General features: G+C 38.6%; 1 protein-coding gene across 9 annotated transcripts in view; it reads left to right on the top strand.

Moving 5' to 3' along the window:
• The window catches only part of CTNND2 (catenin delta 2), a 679,250-nt gene that overhangs the window by 210,478 nt on the left and 444,016 nt on the right, over positions 1–24,756 (top strand). Inside the window, exon 1 of one of the 9 annotated variants that reach the window (XM_037380647.1) lies at positions 17,528–17,846. The exons of 7 other annotated variants lie outside the window; for them this stretch is intronic. The gene's annotated coding sequence lies outside the window, so the exon portion shown is untranslated. Of the gene's footprint in view, positions 1–17,527; positions 17,847–17,871; positions 18,080–24,756 lie in introns of those variants that run through there. One more of the 9 variants, XM_037380648.1, reaches the window with a different exon arrangement.

Genomic DNA, 24,756 nt, shown 5'->3' with positions numbered 1-24,756 from the left:
GTTACCTGACAGGGATTGATGAAGCCATGAAAATGTTGGTAGAGGCTTGTCGTACAGTTCACCATATAAACTGTAAGAATTCACTGTGTACACTATACCGTATTTGGAAACAAAATGTCTTACACCTTTGCCTGTCTTTGGCAAAGATGTTACAATTCTAATAAAGAGACGTTAAAGGTATTTGTTGTTGGCTATGATATGAAAGAACGCATCAGTTAAGTTTTTCTTTTTGTATTAACGTTAACATCCACACACACAATTTTTTTTTTTCGTGTTTGCTTTCTCTTTCTAGTTCTATCACATCTTAAATGATTTGTGGCTGAATGCAATTGATAACACATTTCCATGAAAACCTTACTATTTACATCAGTGCCTTTCAGAACACATACCATAATTGAGTATACTGACATCCTAAGGGTGATACCCCTTCTTCTAAAGGTGTAAAGTGAGGTAAAAAAAGCTTTTCTGTCTGCTTAGTCCTCCTACCCACTTGTATTTATGATTATAAACGTCTGCCTTCATTTGATGTTTCTGCTGTTACCCATTCAGATTTTGTTTTAGTAGATTGTAAGGATAAAGGGGGCCATTCTGATAATCCATTATGCATTTTGTAAGACATAAGATTTCAGCCAACAATCCTAGTGTTTTTCTCAAAAGCAGCGGCTGATTTATTGCATAATTTTTGAAAGACAGTCGATCTGAAATTAGGAATTGATGCATAATCCAGTACAATGCTGGGAAGTTATTCTAGTGTATTATTTCCTGTATTGTTAAAGGCATGGTTTTTATTTCTGAATTTGTTTTGCTTTTCTTCAGCTGAACCTAGATGAACTATCAACTGAAGAGCTCTTCCTTCTCATGTAGGCCCTATATACCATAGCTAAAGCACTTTGCACTGTTTCTTCTAAGTAATAATTTAAAACAAGTAATTTCTAAAACTTAAAACTAAAAAGAATTGTTTGGGAAATACTCTGGCTCAGCTGAGAGCCAAACGCAAGCATGATCTAGAACTGAATATGGGGAAATGTCATGGAATTGGTATTAGTTCTACATGTAATGCTTTTTGATTTCATAAAACAAATTGAAATCTGGTATACCCCACATGCACATGAATCCATTCTTTTTTTTTCTAATGGCAAATATTATGGCAAATAGAGGTTTTTCATTTAGACTTCAATAACAACTTTCTTGTCTCTCCCCCATTATAAAGCAGCTAAGTTATCGTGATGGTACATGTGTGCAAGAGACACAATACATAATATTGCATATATTAAAGTTGTTTTACTGTGCTCCTTTCTTCATGGCCTATTAATAACGCATTTCTTTTCTCTTCATTTTCCTGAAGAAGAGGATTTTTTTTCTGTGTAGGAGTTTTGGAAGCGGGGATTAGAAGGTTTTGTTTTCCTGTTCTTCTTGGTACAACTTCAAAGTATCTATTCCTTCGTATCAGCCTAACCATGCCTGTACAAAATACTGCATCTTTACAGTATGCTGACTGAAGAAACTGTTTTTCAAATTTTATAGCTATTTTAGATTGGGTCTTGTGTCTTGACTTTCTGCTCAGATTACAGTTTTAATTATAACAATGTTCAATGACTATTTGAGTGAATTATAAAAATGAAAAGAAATAAGACGAGTTGAAGTCTTGAGTTTAGGTAAATCATACTTGGGTGTAACTTAATAACAACTGCAATTTTAATTCTGCTTAATAAGAGCCCAACAGTGTCTGTATTAGAAAAAAAATATCTGTGATCATAATGCCTTTCACTGTCTTGCTGGACTAACTTTTTTACAGTAAAGACTATCTATAGATGGCACCAAGAATAAATACTACAGGAGCTGTGCAGGAAAAGTAATGGCTTTAGAATCCAGGATATTTGTGCTTGAAGAGAAGCAATACTCAACAATTTTCTGAATATTTTTGTAGTGTTACAGTATTTTATTAATACCTATTGGAAATAATCTAAATCTTTGATCTGACTTCAGCTGAATGTAGAAATCGGGGGCTGGATCCAGGAGACATTTGGCCTAGATGGCCTTTGGCTAATTTTTTGTCTTTCTAGCCTCTTGGTCTTTTGACAGTTCTGGAGAGAATATCTGCTGCCAGCAGCGAACATAACATCTCAAGGCTCTCAACTCCTATGTATGCAGCTACAGAAGATACAGGGCTGTAACATTGTCCCAGATGCTCTTCCTTTCCCCCAGCTGTATCCTGGTTCTCCTGGTACAGTAGCAAAACCTTTCTGGGGGAAAATAAAGGGGTACTGTGTTACATCAGGGTTAGTGCTAGTGCCATAATGTTTCTTTATGGCTTTCTTGCCCCACTCTGTGCAACGAAATGCTCTCGGACATGCTGGGAAGCAGCACCAGCCTTTGAGGCAGCATGGCCCTTGGTGTCTGTGATTACTATATGCATTGCTATATTTTTGCTGTCAATCTTTTTGTCCAAATTGGCTCAGTATCCCCAGTCGTAAAGCTTGCAATGCCAATTGGAAGCATCAGCATCATTAATAATGTTATGTTACTTTCCATCTTCAACTCCAAATACAATAACCAAGAAAAAAACTGTCAGTAGAAACTGCAGAAAGGAGTCTGCCCTGCCGCATTATTCATCTTCATAAGTCAACATAACATGGCATTACATTCAATGTAAAGAGAAGTCAGACTGAGACTACAGCAGGGCTCTGGAGGTTAGTGCATAGATGGAGATCTCATATTACACAAGTTTCCCAGTTACGTCTCAGGTAATGTGGAAAAAAGTAGTATTAAGGCAATATGATGTGTGAAATAAACAAAACTTTGCAAGATAACTGTAACCATTTTCATTTTAAAATTTATCTTTAAATGTTGAGTTCTGAAATAATAAGCACAGTATGACAGTACAAAAATTAATGGATGAAAAAATGTAAAGACTGAAAAATATTGCACATCACTGATGGAAGCCCTCATAAAAATGAAAAGATCTGCTTGGTCTGAAGTTACATATTTATCCTGAAAGTAATCTTTCTGCTATCATTCTTTCAAAAGGTAGGACTGAAGTTGTTTTTCAATTGCAGATGTTAGTATCGCTAACCCCTGTGTAGTGCAGTGCTAAGTGAATGATGCAAGAAGTAATAATGAAATAATAATAACACAATTATGTCTGTCTATTCCCCCGACAGAGGCCAGAGGCCCTCATTCAGCATAGGAATTATCATGGCTTCACTCTTTCTTATGAAAATGATTTTTACTATGTGGAAATCATAAGAATTTAGAAGTATGTGCTTGTGAGAATAATTCACAGAACTTCTTAAGATTGTTGCAGTTACCTTTGTCCTTTACTGTGACCTCAGTCTTTACTTTCATTCATAACTTGAACAGCAAACATTGTGCAAAACCTGTAGCGTGGTGAATGGCCATGTGCCAAAGCCCTCATACCTGGAGCTCACCTTCTCAGACTAACATTCGTGTGTATAGGTTGCACACCAGAGGTTGAAAGAGCCTCTGAAATAAAAAAGAGGATAAGATGGGGGTACCAATATTTCAATTTGTGTGTTGCAAATTTTCAAAATTGCATGTCTGCTGTAGTTTTTCCAAGTGTTCATCTGATCCTGTAAATACGGAGAAGCTGTATTTTAGTGTTTGTTTTTGAGAGAGTGAGAAAGCACTCTCAACAACAACAAGGTTGTTGAGGTCAGGCCATGAGAAAGGAAGGGTGAAAGAAAGGAAAGCTTCATTTTTTCAGGAAATATTGCCTTCAGAGTATTTATCTTTTGATGTTGGCTTGAATACTGTTTTCATCATACAGATAAACTTTTCCTTTCTTACTATTTATTTCATGTGATTGGACTTCAAGCAATGAAGTTTTCTATGCAAGAGACAGATACATAAGTGGTTTTTATTTTTTGCCATACTTCTTTCCAAGACTGTCTCAAATACCTACCATCGGTGGGTTTAATGCTCTAGGAAAGCTTTGTTCCTTTATCAAACATCAGATTTTCTGGTTTGGTGGCTTTAAAAACCTTCCATAAAATAAGTTTAAAATTCAATGCAAGGCAGTGCCATTTTGGTTGAGTGCTGATGCAGAACATACAATACATAAGGCTATTACAGTGCTAAAGCCATGTAACTTTCTTTAAAAAATTAAATGGTCTTTCTTTGAACAGACACAGCCTGACGTGGCATGTGCCATACTCTCATAGTACTATTCTTTGTATCTCAGCCATTTTGAAAATGTGTGCTGTGCCATAATTATTTTGATCGAGTTTATCCATTTGAAAACATAGTCTGTGGATAACTGGCTAGCTGAAAAAGTTCACATAGACATAGTCCAGCTGGCTGGACAAAAATGCACATCGTTCTCAGCTTATCTGAAGTAAAGCAAAAATACACTGTCTTTGGCTGTTCTTGTTACACAGTAACAGGAAGATTTCGGTGGGAAAAGAATGTTGCAGGTGGGAACAGATAACTACAGAAGAGAAACTAGGGGCGGGCTTGGTATTTAGGCAACTAACCAATAATGAGCTTAACTTTTGTAATATGTATGAGCTAATTATAACAAGGCATAAAAGGTGACTGTAAGGTACAATAAACGAAGTCTGCTGATCACTCATATTGAGTGACTGTGTCTTCCCTCCGTCGCGACAATAGTCTGCTACTTTAATGGTATTATTTGCTTTATTTTTCTTAACTGGCCTTTTACAATTTCATTCCAAATTCCTTCTCATTGAAAGAATGAAAGTTTTAACTTTTAATGTAACTGTAAGGGAAAGTGTAACTCATTCTAGCCATGATACCTAACTGTTGAACTGTACAGATAGATGTGACCAGCACTAGTAATATCAACTGGAGCCCTGAAACGTTGAAACTATAGGTTAACCTTTGAGTACCTATAGTGGCTGTTGGCACCATGGGGGTTTTGTGTTTGGAGATTAAAGAATTATTTTGAATAACAGAGTAGCAAAAAGTGATTTCCCCCTATGTTCTACACAACAGTTTAGTCCTAACTTCTGTCATATTGCAACTATCTTACATAAAGTACTGTATACTGTGTCTGGTTTTTTCACATACTTAGTTAAAAAAATATAAAATAATGGTAGAATTGAAAAGAAGTGACATTGTTCAGTCTTGTACTTTAAAATATCTTGTGTGCATTCCATGTATTCTTCTTAATTATGCTCCAAGATGATACACGGTTCTTATTATTGTTACTTTTATCTTCATATAATATACAATTTTTATAATCCAGGATTTCCTTTAGCTCAGAAGTATGACTCCTGCCTGTTTCAGTTCTCAACAAAAAAAGTATTGGTTTTTTTTATATATGGAAATGGTCTTATGAACTTATTCCCATTTCTAAAGTGTATTTTTCCAGAAAAGAATCATTGTATTTTGATTTATAGTCAGATACATTTTCTCTAAATATATAAGTGCATATATATTACAAGGCCATGTAATACTGTTAACTTTTAAACAGAGCTCCTTACTGACACTTAATTGCTCGGTATGGCTAGCATGTACTTTATGCGTTTAATCATAGTAAGTTCATCGAATTAAAAATATCTTCACATTGAGAAAAATGTGACACATATGGCACACATTATTTTCTATGAGCTTTTGTTCTCTTGGGTGTTTGACTTAGCTGAATCAAACCATATTGCAAAAGAAATTCTGAAGGTATTTGAGGCTTCTATCTCCAGTGATATAGCGGCAGATGACAAAATGTATGGGCCATAAATAAAAATTCTTTGCCATTGCCATAGCAATTTTTCCTTAATTAGGCACTCAGTAGTATGGTTGTTTTATGCAAAATCTTGAATTGGAAAATTACCTGGCATTTTTAGGTGCCATAAAATTTAATTGGTTTGTGAAGTATTTATCTTAATTAAAAAGAAGAAATACTTCATGATAGCTCTCCAGTCTTCCATAGGAACTTTATACTATTTTACATTTAAGAGAAGGGAAAGCATAGTTGCCCTTAACTTTAGCGTGCAGGAAAATAATTAGAGACACACACTAATAGAAACAGCAAAAGTGGTGAGGGACAGGGGAAAGAAACTGGAAAAGGCAGAATATGAAAAATTGCTCTCGTGGAGAGCCAGGAAAACCAAAGGAAGCAAGGACTTTCTGCAGCTGGCCTTGTGCTCGGTACTAAACACTGCCTACCTCTTTACCTGCCCCTTCAGTTCATACTGCCAGCTGTCATCAGGAGACAAAAATCCTAGAAAAGTCATTGCCCCTTATCATTGACCGAGATTTACTCATTCATGTTTTTTTCCATGATGTTCCACAGTCTTTGATTTCAGGTTCCCAAAATGTTTAAGAGCTCATGATGAACCCCAAAAAAGGATGATGCTTCTGAATTGATGAATGGTTTAAGGAATATAGCTGACACCTAAGACGGTGTTTCCAAGTTGTCATCCTGCTCAGTGAAAGACTAGCCACGAGCAAGGCAACAAGCACACCTCCAACACCCCTTGCTTGTGGTTTCTTGCAGCAATGCTGACAGCAAATATTCCACAGGCTATGGGAGCTGGGGAAATAGCCTTGCTGGGCTCTATGCTCTCCTTACTGCTTTCAATTATGTTCCCACAGGCTAAGTAATATGTTTTAGGCTTATGAAGTAGTGTGAATTAATCGCCAGACTGACTTTATTCCACTACTTACTGCTAAACATCTGGCAAAAGACTTTTAACTGAACTATTCCTCATTCTCTCGTTGTCTTCGGTAACATGAAGGAGCAGAAATACGGACATCATTATCAGTTGTGATTATCACTTATTTACATCTGCTTGAAATTCCAGATGCTTGAGAAGTCTGCTTGTTTTACACAGTATGAGAAAAATCTTTCCATTAAAAACCCACAACTTTTTGATGATTCTTTTGGTACATCTTGCTGTATTAATGCAGTCTCGAAGAACATGGTATTTTGAGGTGGTTGTCATATATTACCTTCTAGAAAGCTGTACTACATACAGCTATAAGTGCTATAATATTCTGGAAGTTCTAAGATGGATTAATCTTTACCTACCTAGTGCATAAAGATTTCAAGTGTGGAAAAGGTAATTTAAGTGGGTGCAACCCTTTCTGCTCTAAGAATGCATATGGCAGCTATGCATGCATACCAGCATTGCATAAACATTTACCTGTTTCAGACCTTTCAAAATGTGCAAGTGTAACTTCTTTCCATTATCATTTATTCTGAGTTTAAAAGTTTATTTGCATTGATTTTTATTGTTAAAATAAGGCCAGGTTGCATGCTAAAACGTGTGGGTCTGTCAGAATCAGTTCCTCTTTTCTTCTCCAAAACAGCTGACATATATGGGATATGTCCGCATGTGAGTGAGAGCAGAATTGCTCTCCCTAGGTCACAGGGAATGCAGCCTGGTCCATAAGTGGAATAAAAATGGCATGTACCAGTTTATGTGGGTTTTCTGTTGTAGTTGTTGTTGTTTTATTTTGGGGTTTGGTTGTTTTTTAAGAAATGTGCAGCAGGCATCTAATTCCTGCAGAATATGTCTTGGGATTGTTTTAGGAAGATATAATTGTTTTTCTTCATGCAGTGAGCTCCTGTTCTCTGTCATACCCTCAGCTGTAGTGTCTGTAACTTCCTAGTTGAGAGAAATTCTGCTGCCACTAGCAAAGCTTGGAGGCCACTTCATTTATAGTAATGATGCCCTATGGACTGTTTTATGAACACACCCAAAAGCCAACCCTTTTCCCCTGGAGGCCAAGTGAAAGAGACGGTCTTCCCTGAGGTATGGCTGTTTCCAGGTATTTTAAAGATGCTTCAAGAGGCATGAGTTAGGGAAGATTTTAGCCATTCTTTTGATAAATGTATACAGCCAGAAAAGGTTCTCATTAGGAGGGTTAGCTTTCTTAGTCTAGTAAGACACCCTGGGAAATGCATTGCTACCTTTCCTTGAACACTCCCAGCAGATATTTTGAGTGTAGGTGAGTTTGAGCTCTTATGTGGGTCAACATAATGTAACTTCGCGTCCTCCGGCTGATAGAGATAATGTGGTCTTAAATATCAAAGTAAGTTCTTAGACTGAACAGTCTCTTTGTTATCATTAGATGGTTTCCACTCATGTTTTCTACACAGTATATCAGCTTGGTTTACTGGTAGCTATAAACATGTCACGTGAGCGCTGCTACTCAGAAAGCTTGGTAACAGATTTTGAATTTAGCACTCACAGGCAAGGTGTAAAGGCTGACAGACAGCTCAGCATGGGTCAGGGCACAAGCAGAAACTCTTGCAAAATGTGTTGCCAAAAAAAGAAAAGAGACAATAAATTTGCATCTCTCCATGGGAAAAGGCAATGATCAAAATCTCTGGAAATTTGTGAAGAGGGAGAAGAAAATAGTGTGGTGGAGCACTCTGTGCACAGAGAAATAATTATCCACTAGATCAGAGTTACTCATGGCTGACGGGGCAGGTAAAGGTGGGGTGAAGGATAATGTAGGCAGGGATATGTATTGTCACCTTTCAAAAATGAAAGAGATTGCTGTAGGGCTGCACCCTGCTTGGGGAGGACACTGCCCTGCCCATGCAGTGGGCACCCTCTCCCTCCTCCTAGTGCAGCCCTGGGCTTGCTGCTCCCTGACCATTGCTGGGGCCAGCACTGGTGCCCCAGACAGAGCTGAAATTAGAGCTGCTGAGCCCATGGGCAAGGGTGCAGGTAGGAGTTGCTGGTGGCCCATGAAGGTCTGGCACTACAGCCTGTTGCTGTTGAGTGGGAAATGGGAGGTCTGGCTACCAGTCTGAATTGAGTTGTTTGGTGCTTTGGGGGCATGGGTTTTTTTGGGGTGCTAACTGCCCTGTTCCATATTTTGAAATGTAAAGAGGCAATTAGAAAGCAAGTTGGATTTTTTTAAAAAAATATACTGCTGCCATTTGTGCTTACTACAGCATTAGCAACTAGCAACGATGTCTCCTATAGTATGTAGAGGAAAGTCAGTAGGTGGTTTTTCTCCCCCAAATCTTGTTGGGTTTGCATGAGGGACAGGCAGAGAAACAACATGCCAGTAGAGAGAATAATGTGCTTGCAGAGGATTGCTGGGATTTTTTTGTTGTTTCTTCAGGGAACTGGACTTAGCCTAAAGAATGGGAGGTAAGAAAAGTGAAAGGGAAGGAAAACATAAAGAGAGAGATTGAGGAGAGATGAGGAAAAAGATGGAGCTGCAGAGTGAAGACACAGTGTGGAAAGGATGTTATCTAAATGTGGCATCGGTAAGTTATTAGAGTGAATGCATGATTGAGTAGGGCATGTTAGCAGAAGTTTAAGTCACTTAATTGGTCTGTTAATCACTGTCCAAGTTGCTTTCTCTCAGGAGTGCATAACAGTGTTCCTTGGTTTTTTGCAGTAAATATTTTTCAAAAAATGTTCTACAAATGGAATTTGAGGCCTTAAATATTTGCCCTGAAAGCATATGATCATACTTCCATATCTTCTTGTTCTACAAAACCATTATATTCTTAATAAAACTTATGAAACAGGGTCACTGTGTGCTGTTTGGAGGAAAAAAAAACAAACCACCACCTCTGCCTTTATCTGATTAAAAGCCTAAACTAAAATCCAGTAGCCAAGCAGTCGTGATTGTCTCAAAGAATTCTCTGAAATAGATTTATTTTGCACCTGGTATTATTGCTGTAACAAGTGAAGGTTAATGTGCCTGTCACCCCAAAAGGAATGGTGGGTGCAGCCATTAACGAGTGCCTCTCTCTTTTCTGTTAGTATCAATGCCTCAGATATCTTTCTGAACATGAGATTCACTCCCTGCTTTTTATCTGTTCTCCTTTTCTCCATCATCCTCCATGACTCCTTCCAATCAGGTTACCTTGTGTTCATTTGTGGTAATCATTTGTCAATTTATTCTGAGAACTTCCCCAGCCAATACAGAAATCCATTAAATCTATATAACAGGTTAATCTCAACTAATAATTACTTATTAATCTTGATGGAAATACACATTTTCTTCAGCCCATTGCCAAGTCACAAGCCTGAGAAAAAAATCTAATCTGTTTTGTAAAGTTTGCTAATGACAAATTCTGGCTGACAGATTGAAAAATTAGGTCCACTGTGTTGGGGTGCACTCAGTTTAAGAAAGTGATTAACTATATGCCAAGCTATCAAGGAAATTTTGCATGAAAAAAGAGAAGTTATTAACGTTATGTCTATGCCCAGTGATTTCCTAATGTCCATTTTAAATATACATGAAAAAAAATAAATCAGCAGCATACAGCTATTTTCAAGAAGTGGAGTTTTGAAACTATCAAAAAGAGAAGCCTGAAACAGCTTTTTTTTTTTTTTTTACTCCCTTACACTTTTATTTTTGCTATAAAATTTTAGTTACATCTGCTTGCTAATTGAATGAGACACAGACTTTGGGTTTCCTGAAGGGCTTCTCCTTATTTTTGCCCTCCCATCAAACCACGGCTGCATCCTGGGAGACTGTTTTTTCCAGTGCTGCTGGATTCGCTGACACAGGTAGGTCGTAGCCTAGGATGATTTAGAAGTCCCACCCTTGCTAAATAATTCAACCTGTTTTATGGCTATTTGCTTAATATCCCATTTCTGCAGAGCTGGTACAGTGTCTTGACAAAAGGTCGAATTGATTGCACAGCTTCTCTCTGTTGAGCTTAACTTCTGCCGCTTCCTGATGCTGCTTTCAGTATATCTTGACTTCTGATTGATTTTCTTAATTAAAAAATTGATGCAAAATGTCTTTTCTAGTGAAAAGTGTGTTTGTCAATATTCTTCACTCCTTGTATGGATTTCTGTTACGTTTTTATTTTGGTTACTAGCACCTGACCTGTTTATATTCTGGTCTGCTTGAAAACCCAAATCTTTGTTTTCCATACAAAGTATAACATTTGCTCTCATCCTCTGTATCACATCATGCTTTTTAGTGAAAAGCATAACTTCAAGATCTTTTGGGGAACAGGTAGCAGCCTCACGTTACCAGACCAGTTGAGTATTTTTATATTCAGAAAGAAGAAAAATAACTTGTTGTGACCAGTAAGTCTTTATTCCTGGTCAGAGATGAATTTTCAGATAAAAGGATATGTTTCTTCTTTGCCTTGTGACAGAAAGTCGGACTTAAAAAGCATTCTACTTGTTAAAAGTGACTCGGAGGCTGAAGAAGTGACACTGTGTAAGACTGGGTATGACACACAACAGTGTGTGTGCTTGTTCTGTGGATTCAAAGTACCCCTTTGGTTCTTGAACTCTTTTTAGTTTGATAGAAAACCCATCATAATGTTTGACTATTACAAAGCTTCAGCGTCACAGATGTTGAACTTTGCCTGACATTTGTATACATCATACAAGATGTAGCAAGTGAAACTGGGTTACAGACATCGTTTTGTGTTGTGGTGGTGAATTATTTCTGTCACTGATCGCTACACCAGCAATGGAGTACACAGCTGTAATAACACATTTTCACATTCAATTTATTAGTTGCAGTATTGATTTAAATCTTTTTTCTGATATACCGTTTTTTCACTTGGACTTACTTTGGTATTAAATAAAGCAACTTTGAGGTTTCCTTTATTTGAAGAATAATTTTTAACTGGAAAAATCCTACATTTGAAGAGAAAATTGCACACGTTACTCAGGCTTCTGAAGATTGTATACAACCGAACATGTCATTAATTTGGTTTTCCATGGTTCTGTATTGCCAGTGTGACCGGCAGGCTGTTGACGTCAAGAACAGAAAGAAATAAGCAGTTTTCACGATTTGAAATAGCCTACTTTGGGAGTTTTTTTGCCCTTTTTTTACCCATGCTACCTCTCTTTCTTTAATACAGTGCTCAGAACTGCTTTCTGTTGCAAGGCTCTGCATGCACAGACCAGGTGATGTTGCAGACATCCATGTTCTCTGCAAATCTGGGAGTACCTTCAGCATGCCTGTCAGGTAGAGTTTCCACTGACGTTTGCAGAGTTTATCCAGAATGGATTTCTTCTATTTTTTTAGCATTCATAGGAGGGTGAGAAGTGAGTGCATGAACAGTCTCTTTTGTACAGGGACAAGGGAAAAATTTAAAAGAGTAATTCTAACTTCAGCTAGGAAAGGACAATAGGAGATACAAGTCCCCAAGGCTGGCAGCACAAAATATCTTCTTTACTTTCCACTAATACTTGAAAATATGTACAACAGCAGAAGTAACTATTCTGTATAATCTAAAAATCACAGGTATCAGAAATTAGGTGGAAGCCAAGTACATTACCAAGAATAAAGCTAAAATGTGTCATATTAAGTGATTCTAACATCTGTGCATTTTACCAGTCTTCCCATAGCTCTGTCATTGTCAGACACCTGCAGGTTTCATTGTGGCAAGTGCTTGCCATTTCCACTAATGTAACTCTCCTTTAAGGGTTTGGTGGTCATTTCCGTCAGTATGAGAGGTATTTAGCAACCCTATAAAAGGAACTGCTTGTCAGTCTAGGAATGAGAAAACATACTTGCCTCTAGATTACCAGTTCTGAAATTGAAGCTGGCTGAACGTTGTTGGGAAAGTGTTTTCATATTGCAAATGGACATGTTAGTGTACCTATCTCATAGCAAAACTGTTGTAAGATGTTTCATACTGCTTTTAAAACAATCAGCACAAAAAAAGGAATAGAAGAAAACTCTCAGGTACTACAAGCACAAGCTCCGCAGTGGGAAAACAGCTGAAATGAGAAAAGCTGTTTTGTTTATAAATGTAGATTTTGGCAAAAGGCAATATCTTACCCCCCACCCCCACCCCACACCATACCCCTGAATTCACCTGTATTTTCAGTGTTTGACTTTATCACGCTGCCCCAGCAGATCACCCTTCTAGATTTGATTGTTGTGAGGGGTAACCAGACTTTTAAAACAGAAGTCATGAGATACAATTAAATTAAACTGTGTATCTCTTAGAAATCTGGTAAGAAACTCCCAATGAACTTTTTAAATTGCAAATCTTCATTTTCAAACATTTTCTGAACAGTGTGTCCAGAAAATCCTTTTGTAGCAGGGAGAAACCACTATTAACTCAATTAGTTGAGATTTAAGTACAGTACGTCCACAAGCGTTAGCTCTCCACGGTAATTCTAGTGACCTAAGTCAGTTCCTACTAGAATCAGAGTGTGTTTTACTTCTGGTTTCCAGGAAGTCATGGAAGTGTCCAGTCCTCCTAAAATTGTTTTTTCTACTGTCTGACTTAAAAGTGGCTCACATTTTGCAAAATTCTTGCTAGGTGTTGAAAAACATTCAGAAATACTTAGAGGTATGATGAAATATGGTAGGATATGTCTTGGTAGCTCTTCTAACAAAGCTGGTTAGCAAATACTCAAGTGCTTGGCTATGTTGTCTTCTTTCTTAATGTTACTGAGTTGGTTATTCCCACCCACAATGAAACAAAGTAAGTCTTAAAGACTCTGTGGCCTGTAATAGGTGGGTTTTTTTGTGGTTTGTTTTTTGTTTGTTTGTTTGTTTTTTAAAAGAATTCTGCTCTTCATTAGTGTTGCAGAACATAAAGAGCAAAAGTTGGTGGAGGAAAGTGGTATATACTACTGTCTGTTCAGATGGGGAGAAGAGCTTTCTTCATTCATTATGCAAGAACAAAATTCCCTGTTTACACTGTTTGCCTGAGCTGAATATGTCATGGAAGAGAAACTGGAGGGATCTGCAGAGCCACAGTATCACACAAAACCCATACTTGTTCTTCTAGAGTGGTCTTCCCCACGGTGTTACCAAGTCAAGGCTGAAGCATGAGTAAAACACAGTAAAAGACTGTGACACAGGCCTGAGCTTCTGAAAATCGTCTGAGGTTTTGCAGTACTATTTCGTGGTGACTTTAATGTCACAAACCATGAAATGTTAGTAGAGAAAAGGGAAAGATTCTGGAGTAATCTCTGTCTGAGTATGCATGGATTTTCAAGCAAAGGAACAGCTAAATGTGCCCTAGAAAAGATTTAGTAGGAGGAAAACACAACCCAGTATAGAAACCACTACCAAATTAATCCAGTAAATATTTGTGTGACTTTAAATAAAATAATCTTATTTCTGCTTTGCACAGCAACTTATCCTGTTCATGCATCCTGTTGGCACACTATACACATTGAGGAGAGCACAAGTTAACCCTTAACTCTGACCTTAATAAAGCTGCCGTGAAATGTTTACACATTTATCTCTTCTGAAAAGCACAGATTTCAGTATTGATGTTTTTCATTCAAATTACAAAGAATCTACTTAGTGTTGCTACACTCTTGATCCTTGAAGGACCAGTGTGACAAGGATGGGAATGCGCATTTATGTAGATTAAAGTGAGGTGGTGGCTGTTAGCATACATACACAGAATTGTGGTTCAGATATAGCATTCATGTGCTGCATAAGCAATAGAAAAAATCTTCACCTAACCTTTCTCAGTGTACCAACCTAAAGGCAATTTTCCCTGAGTAAGTATTACTGGAAAGCCTAAAATACATTTTAGGATTCCCTTCTACTTCTCCCTGTCCAAACTCTCAAAGTTTGCACAGCTTTAGCTTATAGTAAGTCAAACAGGATTTGATCAATTCAAAGTGTATAGGAATTTTTTCGATTCAGAAAAAGTACATGCTCAAACGACAGGAAGAGTGTATGGGTTTGGGATGAAAATAGTTTTCTTCCACTTTCATCAATCAGTTTTATAAGGTAGGGTCCCTTTATATAAACATAGCAATCTGTACAAATGTCAAATTATTGAACAACTATTTCATGAATATGTGGGAATCCATTTTAATACCAGTCATTGATCTTGGCAATGAGAACGAAATCCCTTTGAATTTTATCGTGAGGTTAAATTTCTCTATTAAATATACTGCAAAATGGAGTGTGTTGTGCACTGCTGCAATATCTATAACTTCATCGTGCCTGTTTTCTTACTTTTTCAATACAACTTTCCTGAGATGGTGATGCATATTAGCACACTGAAATGAAACAGGATGGCCGTTCACAATATTTCAGTAAAGGAGAACACACTCAGACTGCTGTGTAATTAATTACCCCTTGGAGATACTATTTCATGTGGAGTAGATTTATTTCTATTAAATTGCCATTTATTTGTGACCTTTAATTTATCATAAACACTCTTCCTTCTACATCCTAGGCAGCCATGGAGAATAACAATAAATTTTTGCATTGCTTTCCTTAAATGACACAGCTTGGCAGAGTTTCAAGGAATCTAGTAGGTTTGCCATTCAGGAACTGAAAGCTTTACATTATAATTTTCTATCTATTGCCCCCAGCAACATTTTACTTTCTTGAAATTTTAGAAATATATTTACCTGTCGGGTTTACCCTTAGAAAAGTTTCTGGGTGAAGCAGCCAATTGCATCCTTTTGAAAATTATTATTATTATTATTATTATTGCATTGGCCTCAGCAGATGTTTAGTGTAGGTTTCTAATGCTAAACCTTTGAACCTGTGCTTCCTGGTTCTTCCCTCTGTCCCCTTTTGGGGTGGATTTGAGGGCAACCCCTGTGCTTTTGTCTGCCCCAGAGAGCGTGGATAAACCCAGGGAAGGTTGGTAGGAGCTGAGTCGGTGTTTTTTTTCCCTTCAGACCCTGAAATGTCGTTCTTTGTTCTGCAGTGTGTATACTGTGTCCTATCAAATCAAGAAAAACTGACCTCAGCTTCACTGTGACATTTCGAGAGAAGACTACTGAAATGTGCGCTGAAATTTTACAAGTCCCAATCATTAATGGTAAATATTAATGATAGTGGGTGTTAGGTACGTGGTCATGATGGTTCAGAAAAGGGGGCGGCTCTTTGTAAGAAGCAGAAAGGAGACATTTCTTCAAAATCTGGGCTGAATATGGAATTTAAAGAAAAGGCTGAAATGCACACCTTCAGTCCAGGCCTTCAGCCTTTTGCCTGAATGTTAGCAGCAAATAATGAAGGCTGTGTGCTGTGATTTATTATTTTTTTTTTTTAATTAAAATGGGTGTAACAATCACGTTTAGTTTCATTAAAAACTTCGATTAGGGAAGGGCTTATTTTGGAGAGCCTAAGCTGACAGTTTATTCACATGAAATGTTTGCATATGAAGGTCTTACTTAGGTAAAAGGGAAGGCTATTTTTCCTGGCAGAATCTTTGTATACAAAATAAACAGTTGTTTTCCTCTGGTGTAGCGATCACAGAGGTGTTGCTCATCTGAAATGCACGGAATGAGTAAGGCATTTTAGCAAGAAATCCTCAGAAGCAAGTCTTCCAGACTTCAGCAGAATAATTGAATTACTTAAACATTTGGACTGCACCAAAGAGCAATAGCGTTCTTCAACAGGCATAATTACATCTACGGGGGCCTTGCAGGGGTCTGTAAGAATTTGTCGTGAATATTGCTTGAGCCTCATTTCCACCTTTGGCATCTTGATCCTAGACCCAAGACCTCTGAGACTTCAGGGTGTGCAAGGAGCCTGGCAGCATTCAGCGGAGGTGACCCTGTAGGCAAAGTTAACATGGAACGTGTGGTGGAGCCTTGGGGTTGTCCCTGCTGGAGGCCAGGCCAGGCACTTAGCCCTCAGCTGTAACCTTGCCCTTTACTGCTGTACGCACCTCCAAAAATGTGAGCATCTGTTAAGTTTTAATTTCTAGATGCCTGTGTATTTAAAACAAGTGTCAGAGCTTCAGGTCATACAGGCTGCAAAGCAGAAGTTTAAAAGAAAAATATTTTTTTACAAAACCAACTATACCCCAAGTTGCAATGTTTTGTATAGGAGACTGATAAGCTGAAGATTGTGAGCTTTAATTAATTCAGCGTGAAGTTATGCTGTGCTGAGATTCTGCTGTAGCATATCGACTTCTACTCTCAGTTAGATCAACCTAAATAAATACGGACATGTATGAAGATTGATCTGCACTCTGGAAGGAAAAAAAAAAAAAAAAAAGAAAAAAAAAGAAAGAGAAAACGCTGGAAATGCCTGGCTGGGCCAGGGGCAGGGGGGCGGCATCTGCCGGGCTCGGTGCCAGTGCCGCCCGGCCTGCGTTTGAACGGCCGTTGTTGCTGGTGCTGTGAGGCGGGGTCGCGGCCCCGCGTCTGCGGGGGTGTTCCCCTGCCACCCTTGTCGCGATCACTGAGAGTGGTTTGGTTTGGGTGGGGGTTTTTTGGTCTTTTTTTGTGGTTTTTTTTGGTTTTATTTTCTGGGTGGGGGGGGGGGGGGGGGGGGGGGGGGGGGGGGCGGTCCCAGCCAGCGCGCGTGCAGCGCGGGGTGGCGGGGGGGGGCGGGGCCGGCGATGAGGTGTTGCTGAATGAGGGCGATGGGGGGCTCGGCCCGCCGTTGCCATGGAGACCTTTGTGCCCGGCGGAGCGCGCCTGCCCCGCCCGGCCTGCCCCGCTGGGCCAGCGGCAGCTGCCCGCCCCCGGCCCCGCCGCCGCCGCCGCCGCGCCCCCCCCCACCGGCCCTGCCCGCCCCCCGGCCCCGCCGCCGCCGCGCCCCCCCCCCACCGGCCCTGCCCGCCCCCCGGCCCCGCCGCCGCTGCGTCCCCCCCACCCCCCACCCCCGGCCCTGCCCGCCCCCGGCCCCGCCGTCTGCCCCCGCGCCTGGGAGGCAGGGCAGCGGCGGAGGGGACGGGTGCTGGTGTCCCGGCTGCTGCCTTTCCCAGCGTTCGGAATGGCCGGCAGCCTTCGCAGGCTAATGTTTTTTGCAAGTTTCTTTTCGTAAGTGGTACAAGGAGGGAGGAAAATAATAATAATAATAATAATAATAATAATAATAATAATAATAATAATAAAAAAGTGACCAGCCCTGCCTGAGCTGCTGCTCCGGAGAGGAGAGCAAGTCAGCTCAGCTTTGAGGACTCCCCAGAGCCAGTGCTGAAGTGATTAAGGGGATTAATTTACAAGTGAGCAACAAAGGTAAAAGAGTTAAAGATGGATCACTTGTTGGGGGCTGCTTTGTACTTTGTTTGAGGTTAAATGAGAGCTTTGGTGAAAAGGTGTGTAACTTCTTTTAAACGCCGCTTCTGAATGGCTTTGGAAATATTTTTGGACCTCAAGATGCTTTAAATCTGCGTGCACGAGGGCATATGGGCAGTGAGTGCGATGCTGGGTTCTGAAGTCCCTGTGGAAAGCTGTCTGACTTGTGCCTGGTAGGTCTTGGTGTTGGGTCTTTTTGTTTGGGTTTGTGTGTGTGTGTGCGTGTGGTTTTGTTTTTAAACGGAGTTCTCGGCTCAGAAAGAGGGAGAGAAATGGATACTTTAAAGTCCATTAAAAGCAAGAAGGTAAATGTTACTTTTCAGTGAAAGTGTCTTGTTTTCCCAAAATGCTTTACGTCCTTATTCAGCAACATTTTATCTCATTGTTGTTACTTCTTGTTTCAGATTGCCTAAAGCAAAGATTTAAGGAAATTACTAATTCCACTGAGATAAAATAATTTACCAGGCTCATCTTCCTTGTGCAAAAATGTATTTTTGTAGATGCATGCTTTGAGCTTCCAGACCTGTTGCTTTGTACTTTTACCCTAGAAAGTGTTCTTGAGAAATACTATGTATTCAACTGTAGTGGTATTTTTTTTAGAGTAGAATCTTCAATAGGTGAGAATGGGTTTTGCCTATGTTTAACATTTAAGTCTTTACTAAGCTTTTCAGGTAGATTTTTTTTTTTTTTCGTAATGGTTCAGCTAATTTGAAATTCATTATAGAAGATTAGTGAAAGTGATGCATGGTTATGACCTTCTAGTTTCATCCGGTGCTGCTCAGGTCCCATGGAAATGTGACCGACTGTTCAAGGGATTAAATAAATTAATGTGGAGGTCAGTTATGTGTAAAAGTCCCAACAGTGTTTTCCAAAACAGATCTGTATGCCTGTTAAAGTAACATTTTATTTACTTGTTTGAATTAAAGTGAAATATCTAAAATGTAAAACACACACGCACACCCTCTGTGTCTAGTACTTCCTAAAAAAAAAAAAGGGGATGGGGGGGGGGGGGAGGAAGGGTTTTAGAGCAGATAGGTTTTATTTATTCCTGACTCAAGACACCGCAGGAATATGTATTGTGGATTAATACTGTTTACTAGGTGATTGCATTTGTCAGTTAGATGAATAAGCATGTACCCTCCTGAAGTGCATAATGAATCAGGGAATTATCTTCTGATATAACCATAACTGTTAGTTTTTATTAGTGAAAATTGGAAACAAAAGATTTTCTAGATGAAACCAGTTTAACTGCTCAATCTTAAACTAAAGGCTTTTTTATAGTTTGGGTTTGTTGTTTTTTTGTTTGTTTATTCCAGAGTATTTAGGATGAAAAAAAAAATCTTACTTCAGATGTTCTGGCCTTTAACAGACCAATAAAACTGTTTTAATTACTTCAAGGTTAGGAACTAATTTTATTTTAAAAAAAGAGTTTAGTAAAACTAATGTTTGGCTGGCACTCAGTAGTTTAAATGCTTTGTGTGATTGATTCAAGCTTGTTCCTAGTTGATCCAACTAATCATGTTAACTAGCGTGTACCATGAGACTGATTTTAATAGGACAGCTTAGCTTGTTATGTGATACTTCTGAGGTGACTGTGGTGTCTTAAAGCATGCTTGTTAATGAGGATTCTTTCTGTAGCTTTCTAATGGCATGCAATTTAATTTTACTGGCTTCTGAAGTCAAGTGTCCAGAAATTTCTTACCTTCCTCTTATCCCCTTCGAGGTGGGCTGTGTAAAGACCCCAATTAGTCTTGGCTGTGGGAGGAACATGGAAGAGACTTACAAACAGTTAGGAAGAGGCTCGTGAAGCCTGTGGTGACAGAACAGTATCTGAAGTTGTTTTAGCAGTTAATTCCAGTCTCGTTTTTTAAAGTCCTCTGAGTCAGGTGTAGAAAAAAAAAAAAAATAAATAATCAGTGAGTCCCTAATAGAGTGTGCTCTGGGTGGAACCTCCTGTGGTTGATAAATATTTCAAGAAGCTGAAAGTTAGTGATACATTTTAAATGCACTGCTAAGCCAAGATACTTCATGGTCCTTTGCATACAAATTTGCATTATTCATTTGTGCTGTGCAGGTAGATAATGGGCCAAATCTATCTTTGGTATTACTCCAGTGACTTCTGAGTAACTGAACTAATTCGACCATACGTGTACATCTTGCTTTTTGGAAGTTCAAGGCAAAGTTGGAATTACTTCAGTGATTTTGTTAAACGGGTAATAGTTGTTTATATACTAACTAGTAATGTTCAGTAGCTTAGGCATTCTTTCACTGAAGTAATTGTAAGCAGAAGGTAGAATTTATTCTTTCTTCTACTTTTTCTGAAAAAAAAACCCAAACAACCAAAGCACATATTCAGTCTTCTAGCTGTTGAATCCTAAAGTGACTGACAGAATAATATGGTAAAGCAGCTTTCTGTCACTGGTAAAAAGTCATCCCAATAACCTACTAAAGCAGAAAGTCTTGACACACCTGTTTCTGTACCATGATACTTAAAGTAGAAATTCTCTTCGTGTTTTAAGCGGCCTTCCATACAATGGGTGATACTAACACATACTACATTTGTGTGTGTGCATGTATACAAATACACATGTATACAAACTGTTGTACATGTATCGGTACTTATTAAGGACTGGTTTTAACCTATGAGTAAAGGCAGAGGTAACAGAAAATTGTAAGCCCTGATTTAACTGCATGCTCTAGATTTGAAATGCTGGCACTGGGCAGGCCATTCAGGTGGCAGAGTGGAGAAGGCATTTGATGGAAGCTACTATCCTTACATTTAAGTCTGGTATATGAAAACAGGTATTGTGGGGGTTTTTTTGAGTGGTGGTGGTGTCGGGGTGTGTGTGTTTCTTGGTTTTATTTATTTACTTTAGTAGAAATAATGAAAGATTTAAAATAGTTCTTTTTGACATCCAGGGAGATCCTCTCAGAAAACTTTTAGCATGGGATTCATGCTGTTACAAATAGTTTCTGCCAGAGGTCAAGACCTTTTTATGACATTCTTGGAACAACTATTCTATGAATTGGCTTTTGAAAAAGCTAACTTGACAAAGCAGGGACTTCGTCCTCCCAGCCGTGAATACATGAAACACATCTCTGTCAATCTGGAGTACTACGAAATTGTGCAGTTTGAAGAACCTGGAAGAAAAAGTAGTTGGAAACACAAGGATATGTCCATTGAAGTAAGGCTGTCCTTAACACACCCTGTGTCTAACACCTTCTAATAACAGTGTGTATGGCAGAGTTATTCAGCAGAGGTCCTTGATTTTGTGGCAGTGTGGTGGAACAAATCAGACCTTTGGAGTTCGTAAGAAAAATGCCTATTTATTTAGTATATTACCTGGGAATTATAACAGTTGTGTATAATTTGTATTTAGACCAATTCTAAAAGTTTTATTCTTAGTGGACTAGAAACATGTTGAAGCCAGAAAACTTTCAGAGCTGTAGAAGTTGTCAGACAAGCTGCGTAGGGAGACTGCTCCCTCCGGGGTTAGGAAAGGCTTTAAAACTCTTACTGAGTTTTACAAACGCAGTAAGCATTTCTTGACAGTTTCTGCTAAAACTGTAGGCAGAGAAACAGTATCTTTTTGAACTGTCGAGTTATAACATTAAATTGTTCGGTGACGAACAGGCACGCAGGCAGATGTCATTGTGTTTGGGGTCTTTTTTCTAGTTGTGGCCTCAGTTTTCCTGGTAGTGATGAATACAGCTAATTTCTGTTTAAAGGAAAGCTTGCATTCTTCTGAATAGTATTATCACTTAGTATGTGTGCACTATATGTTAAGATATTTTGATTGTTTAATAAACAAATTAATACTCATTATTACCATTCTTTTAGGGTTGTACAAGTGTTGTGTAAGGATATCTACACCTGGAGTGGTAGCAAATAGTTCATTTGAAAACTGAGGGCAGATGCCTTTGCCTTATGTATATACAGTCTCGCTGTCATTCTGGCGTATGCACAGGGCTATTTCAGCTAGAAACACGTACCCATTTCTTGCTAGACTTGCATGAACAGTGGCTCAAAGATGATGTTGGCTGCTGTGGTGAGAAAAAGGTAGACTGTTTGCCTAGCCTGCAGCATGTCCTAGCAGACTAAGCAGGAAGTTCCAGCATCTTCATTATGGGCTTGGTTGTGCAGTGGCTCATTTCTATTTTGTGAAACCACCGCACGATTGGGATTGGTCGTGAATCTGAAGTCTAATATGGTTGAGTTAGCCTCTGCTGCTTGACCTTTCAGTCCTTTTTTTTTTTTTTTTTTTTCTTTTTTTGAGTGAATTTATTTTTAAAACTTATTTCTACAGTAAAAGTTCTATTTTGATTTTTTTATGTGAGCTGACTTGGTCCAGTACTGGCTTTTCTTTTCTGTGTTTCCAACTCTTTCAACTTCCCTTAAGTGCCAGATTTTTTGAACATGCGAAAGGGACATGCCAAAACAAACCTGATATAAATTCTCATGCATAGAGGATTAAGATTAATCCATCATTGATAATATCAGAGGGGTGCTGTTGACTAAAATGTAGATAACTTAAAAGTGAAGAGGTGATAAACACTTGCAGGTTTTTTTCCTGTTATTTTAATGGCTTATCTTCAGAAGGGTCAGTATTTTATTACTGGGCCCAGTTTAGCATGAACCTTCTAATGCTTTTACCTTTTAGGCTGTTGAAACTGTTAGTTCTCACAAACTGGCCTTTAAACAATAGAAAATTCAGCCTGTTGCTAGAAACCTCTAAATTGTAAAACCTTGAAATTTTTTCTTCTACTAGAGATGATTGTAAATAAATAAAAACAAAGAATTAAAATAAAAAATCTGCTAGCAGAGATTTTAAACAAACAAAAAACAACAACCAACAAACACTGATATTTTTGTCGTCTTTTTTCTTTTTCTTTTCTTCATGGTTACAGTGTTATGCATCCGCCTTGCCCTGATTTCAGATTAGATTTCTTTTGGCTCCACAGCTGATTCTCCCAAATGGCTTTGGTTGTGCTAAAGACTTAATAGCCAAATTTCAGGCTGAGTCAAGCATGGGAATGGCTTTAACGTCCGCTTTGTGTGGAACAAGTTCTCATCTTTGTGCCTGGGCTGTGCTCCTTTTCTCTAGCCCGCCCTGCGCAGTGGCTCTGCTATTTTTCATTGTCTGTCTTACCCTGACATTCAAAGCCATTATGTGTGTACAGCCCTATATTCCTAGGCTATGACTCTTTTTGAATAATTTCCCCCCCTAACTGTTAGTCAGTCACAAGGGTAAAGACTTATTCCTGAGTCCTTCAAAATACTGTCAGCCCAGCTCCAGCCATTAGCTGGGGAGAGAACTGGTCCTCAGTTCTCATAGGAAATTCAGCGCCATTAGGGAGGAAAGTTTGTGGCTGCTGAGTCAGAGGAATTATTTTTAGTGATTTGTCTCTATTATTTTAGAATTTTTTTCTTTTTCTAGTTGAATCAATGATATTCAGTAAAAGCTGGAACAAGTTATGAGATGGTTTAAAATGAGATACCACAATCTACTGAATTTAGTGGAACTTGGCTTACTTAGAGGAGGTATGTGCTGGGTTGTTTTATGGTACATTTTGTAGTTGTGGAAGAGACTTACCAGAGCTTCCAGAATTCATAGGTGGTGGTGTTCTTTTGCTGAAATAGTTACACAACTACTTTAAGTAACTTCAGACATAGTAAACCAAGCCACATACAGGCATATTCTATGGAGGAGCTGAAATGTCACTAGCTTTATCTGCTTGAATTGTGTTTTAAATTATTAACTCAGAATGATGTAATTAAAAGAGGGAAAAAAAATATAAACTGCAAAAGCCCTTGAGCTTTCATAAATAATTGTATAGCATCCTGGTTATATTTGTTCCCTTCTAAACAGTCATAAGATAAGATATTGGACTGGAAGGGCAAGTGCTTGACATTCGTAAAGCTTCACACACCGTAATATTTTTGGTTTAATTTTTACCAGGCACGGGTGCCTAAAAAGTAATTCCCAGTAAATAATATAGTGGTGCTAGGATGAGATGAATAGCTTGCTTTCCCAAAACTATTAATTGAACAAACATACAGAAAATAATTTAGAGCAGTTTTATTTTAATATAATTGTTTTCACACAAGATTAATACTACGTATGAGTATTGAGTAACCCTTGCATTAATCTTACTTCCTTCTTAATTCTTTTCTGCCTCAGTTCACTTTAAGCCTATATGCTTCGGTGTACCAGTGCTGCGTAATTTTCATTGGAAATTATAGAGCTTCTGTAAGAGAGACTGTGTATTCACTGCCAAAATATGAACTGTATTGAAGCTGTAGTTACAGAGGTTGGGAATTTTCTTCAGCAATAACGTAATAGAGTATATAGATTTCTCATTCATTTTTGTCTTAGGACTTTGGCTTTAGCTATTTCTCTTGTCCTTTTTTAGGGGAGATGAGGGTATACCTCCGATGTCCCGTCAGTATGGATAGCTGTATTCACTGTTGTGCTGACAATCCATGGGTTTAGGGCCTTTTAAAGACTGGTGCTCTAGTTTTGTTATGTAGATGAAGTAACTACTACTCTGTTAGCTTTTCAGCTATAATTTTGCAGTTGCACTAGCTATGCTATGTACTTTATTGCTAACAAATATTTACCACCAATAAAATTTACTTTTTTGTAGTGTTCCTGTAAACAGATTTTTCAAGTGTTACTGTCCCTCTTAAGTAAGCTTCTGCAATTGTTTAAAAGTCCATGTATATATACATACAGTGCAGAATTACATAAAGAATATCAACATTAGCTCTGCATTTAAATAGGAACTTCATCTAGAACATGCTGGATCTGTGTGCTCTCCCAGTGTTCATTGCACAAGTTGCCTGTCT

The sequence above is a fragment of the Falco rusticolus genome, chromosome 3, assembly GCF_015220075.1.
Source record: "Falco rusticolus isolate bFalRus1 chromosome 3, bFalRus1.pri, whole genome shotgun sequence".
In the NCBI taxonomy this organism is placed as follows: domain Eukaryota; kingdom Metazoa; phylum Chordata; class Aves; order Falconiformes; family Falconidae; genus Falco; species Falco rusticolus.
This window is presented reverse-complemented; position numbering and strand designations above follow the sequence as displayed.